This window comes from Hemicordylus capensis, chromosome 5 (genome assembly GCF_027244095.1).
Source record: "Hemicordylus capensis ecotype Gifberg chromosome 5, rHemCap1.1.pri, whole genome shotgun sequence".
NCBI lineage: Eukaryota > Metazoa > Chordata > Lepidosauria > Squamata > Cordylidae > Hemicordylus > Hemicordylus capensis.
The window spans coordinates 129,140,632-129,145,542 of record NC_069661.1 but is presented as its reverse complement, the minus strand read 5'-3'; positions in this window follow the sequence as shown (position 1 = coordinate 129,145,542).

The window sequence follows — 4,911 nt, the reverse complement described above, 5'->3', positions numbered from 1 at the left end:
GACTGTGTCTCTTTGGAACTTATTTTTCCTGTCCCTCCATTACAATTACATAAAGACAATCATATTCATATTCACTGAAACCGAGGCTCTCAAGCAACACATTACATAGAGTTTGAAGATTCTTTCCTGCGAGTCTGAGTGGAGGAAGGACATATGAAGGAGGCTGCTTTATGCTTCTCCCTAATGTAGCTTCCCTAGCACAAGCTTGCCTTCCTCAAACTAGAGGTGGGGGCGGGGGAGATGGAAAGCTGTAGAGAACTCGCTCAGCTGCTGAAAAAGCAGCTTGGGGAGTGCAAGTTTGAGCTGACAAGCAGCCAGAGGGATAAAGGTATGCAGTCTCTCCACACCCTCTCTTTCTCCATGCAGCTGCAGCCCAACCCACCTGCTTTTGGGTGGGGGGCGGCGGTTTGAAGAGATCAAAACTCCACATAACATATAGTTTGAGTTACTTCAAAAGATACTAGTTAGTGGAGTAGTCTAGCCTGACTGAAATTAATGAGCATACACCCACTGCAAATGCAATGCAAATTGAAAATAACGGTGCTCTCTCAAATCTCTGGTGTTCACTTGTCCCATATAGGGGCGGATTAAGCTCTTTGCCACCCTTAGACGGCCAAGGATTTGCCGCCCCAGTGGCAAGGGAGGAAGGAGGGAGGAGTTTAAATCAAATGTTTAATGTACAAAACTGACACCACACAAGAGCGCGGCGGCGAGAGCTCCCTTGTACCCACCAGCCTGCCTCTCAAATTATGACGGTAGTGGGCAAGACAGATTTGTGGGTGTGCAGTGCAGAGAGAGCAGCAATACCCCTCCTAACCCAAGCCTGCCCACTTCCCAAATGGCTGCAATCGCCTGGTTTGGGTCCTTTCTGTGCATGCACACACGTGCAGAAAAGCCCAAAGGGCAGGCTTGGGTTAGGAGGGGTATCGCCTCTCTCTCTCTTGTCCACCCACAAATTTGTCTGTTAAGATTATGTAGTTAAGTTGAGGGAATATAGTTCCCTCAAGTGCATTAAGAGTCTCTGCCATCATTCACAAAAGAAAAAGGCAAAGATGCTGCGACTTCACCATATCTATCACCACTGTAAAGCTGGGACCTGTCCAGATGATTTTTCCAAATGTTGGTTGGTCCTAGCCCTAGTAATAGACCTCGTTCTATGATTAATTTATTATTAAGAACAAAAAAAGTTCTCAAAATGGTTTACAGAGCAAAAGGAATGAGAAGATGGTTCCCTGTCCCAGAGGGGCTCACAATCTAAAAAGAAATGCAAGGAAGACTCCAGCAACAGCCACTGGCAGGAAGACTATGCTGGGCTGTATCAAGACAAGCTGCTCTCCCCCTGATACATATGAGATGTCACTTTAAAAGATGTTTCTTTGCCCAGTCAGGGCATGCATCCACGTATCAGCCAGATTTAACCCAACGTCACTAGGGATGTGCATGGAACCAGGTGGGGGTGGTTCTAAGGTGTGTGTTGGGGGTAAATCTTTAAGGGTGGAGGAGGGTGCACTTACCCCTCCCTCTGCCCCCCCCCTGCCGGCACTCCATTTTTCAAAAGTCCATTGGGGCAGCAGCATACTTCCCTGCCACTCTGTTGCCCCCTTTACCAGACGTAACCAGAAGTATCCGGCATGCCTGCATAGGCTGGGCACAGGCATGTCATGGGTGGGTGCGCACATGCTGCAGGTGCGTTGGATTCCTCCAGTTACTTCCGGTAAAGGGAGCAACGGAGTGGCAGGGAGGTATGCTGCTGCTCTGATGGACTTTTGAAAAATGGAGTGCCGGCAGCGGGGGGGGGGGGGGCGACAAAGGGAAGGGTAAGTGCACCCTCCCCCACCCTTAAAGATGCACCCCTCACCTTCGAACTGGTGAAACCATCTGCCGTTTGAACTAGTTCAGAGGCCCATAAAGGGCCTCTAACCTGGTTCCATGCACATCTCTAGAAGTCACTGCAAGCTATTAGGGAGCACTTCACACACGAGGTTTTCATTGCATGTTAGAGTGCAGCCTGATTTATATCCAGGGTTTAAAAATCCTTCCTTCCACCCAACCCAGAACTGGCTGCATGCACATCCTTCATTTGCAGCCAGTTCCAGGCAAGGCAGAAGGAGGAAAACCCCCATTAGGGACTTTCCTCCCTTCCCACCCAGGAGATGGCTGCATGTGGCATGGCGATGCAGTGTGGCGGGTGGCAGTCAGCTCAAGCAGCATTCCCACTGCCCAGGCAATCTGCCAGGGTGGTGGTTGAGGTACTGGCAGCAGGCCCACCAATGTTAATAGGGTGTGCATGCTTTGTGTGTGCACCCGCTGCAGACAGAGGTGGAAGTTGCTAGAAGGGGGGCAAACACAGGCCTACTCTCCTCTAACTATGCCCCTGCCTGACTGTAAGCTGTGCTGAATCCAGGGAGGCTTGTTTACAAATTATACATAGGATTGGGCTACATGCCAGGCACATGCTGCTCAGTTCTATGTATGCTTATTCTGAAACAAGTTCCACAGCATTCAGTGATGCCTGGGGTCCATTCCCAAGTTGGCACACAAAGGACTGAAGCTTTAAAACAGCTTTGCTTCATCAGTACATCTTCATCCCTTGATTGCATTTTCCGATACAAGCAACTTGTTCCTAAAAACTCCACAGAAGTCCGGAGGGAAATGGATCAATTAAACACATTGTTTAATGTGTTTAAGTGAACTATTAAACACATTGGGATATCCAAACACCCATCCAGTCCAGCATCCTGCCTCATGTAATGGCCAACCTGGTGCATCTGGGAAGCACCTGGTGTTTAGGGGCATGCCACCTTTGATCCTGATGGAAGTATACAGCTACCAAGGCTAGAAGCCATTGATAGCCCTATCCTCCATGAATCTAATCCTCTTTTAAAACCATCTAGATTGCTGGCCATGCACAAATTCCATTATGTAAATTAGTGCATCCTTTTGTCTTAAATCTCCCAGCATTTTGCTTCAACCAGTGACCAGGACTCTAATATTATGAGAGAGATTTTAAAAAAATCTCTATCCACTTTACCCACACTGTACATAGTTTTATACACTTTTATCATGTACCCCCTTACCCACCTTCTTTCTAAACTAACAAAGCCCAAAGATTGTAATATTTCCTCATATGGGAGTTGCTCCAACCCTCTGATAATCTTGGTTGCCCTTTTCTGCACCTCCTTATACTTACAGCATCTGGAGCTTTTTAGTTTGGAAAAGAGGCGACTATGGGGAAACATGGCAGAAGTTTACAACATTAGAATGGACAAAGATACATTTTTCTCCCTCTCTAACACTAGAACCAGGGTCATCCCATGAAACTGATGGCCAGGAAATTTAGGACCAAGAAAAGGAAGTACTTTTTCACACAGCACATAATCAATCTATGGAATTCTCTGCCATGGAATGTGGTAGCTTGGATGGCTTTAAAAGGGGCTTAGACAAATTCATGGAGGACAGGTCTATCAATGGCTTATAGCCACCTCCAGCTTCCAAAGCAATGCCAGTTGTAGGGGAGCAACAGCAAGAAAGAGAGCATGCCTTCTCCTCTTGCCTGTGGACTCCTCAGAGGCATCTGGTAGAGAAGTATGGGGGGAAATGCTGGGCTAGATAAGCCATGGGCGTGATCCAGCAGGGCTATTCTTATATTCTAGTTCTATAATATCCTTCTAAGTATTCCACGTGTGTTTGCACCACAGATTTGGCAATTTTGTTTTCAATCTGTTTCTTAATGATTGGAATTAGCCTTCTTTACAGCTGCTGCACACTGGGTCAACATTTTCAGTGAGCTATCCACCATGACCTCAAGATCCTTTTGCTAAACTGTCTAGAGCAGTGCTGAGTGCTCTAGTCACTGCAATATATAACACAGTTATATATGTGTTACACACACACTTAACAGTGTATATGTGAAGTTTGGATCCCCCACCCAGTGTATATCACTTTACACTTACTTACACTGAACTGCATTTGTCCTTTTAAAGGATATTTACCCAAGTAGGAGAGATCCTTCTGGAGCTCTTTGCAATCCTTTTTGTTTTTACTGCCATGAATCATTTGGTGTCATCAGCAAACTTGGCCATCTAACTGCTTACCTCTAACTCCAGATCATTTGTGTAAAAGTTGAAAAACACTGGTCCCAATAAAGATCATTGGGACTCTGCACATCTCTCCATGGAGAAAGTAGTTCACTTATTCCTACTCACTGCTTTCTGTTCCTCAACCAGAGAAGAGGACCTAACCTCTCTTCTTATGACTGTGAAGTTTGCTCAACAGCCTTCGGTGAGTTACTTTGTCTCAAATGCATCTTGAAAGTCCAAGTATACAATATCTACTGGGTCAATATAAGAATATATTTATATTTAGCAGGGGGAGAGCAACTAGCCCTATACAACCCCAGCACAACAGCATCCCTCCAGCGGCTGTTGCTGGTATTTGCCCGATGTTTCTTTTTATGCCCCTTTGGGGGCAGGGGGCCATCGTATTTGTGTATTATTCACTTTTCTATTTAAACCGCTTAGAAAACTTTGGTTGAAGAGCAGTATATACATTTCCGTAGTAGTAACTGACCCTTTCAAAGAAGTCTAGAATGTTAATGAGACAAGACTTACCCTCGCAGAAGTCGTGTTGATTCTTCCTCAGTAAGACTTGCTCTTTTATAGCGGGATGATCCCCCACCCGAAACTTGAGCTTTTCTGCTCTGACGACTTGCCCCAAACAGGCCCATAGGATTAGGCGACAAGAGAGGCAATATGTGCTTCCATCCAACAGAAGCCGGAGAGGGAGGGAACGGACGAGATCCCTAAGGATATCGGAGAAAGACTGTCTTTTCTCTTCCTCCTCCTTCCCACTCCTTGAACAAGGTGACTGACTTGACCTTTTCACCACTAGTCCTCCAGCTCAGGTGGCTTT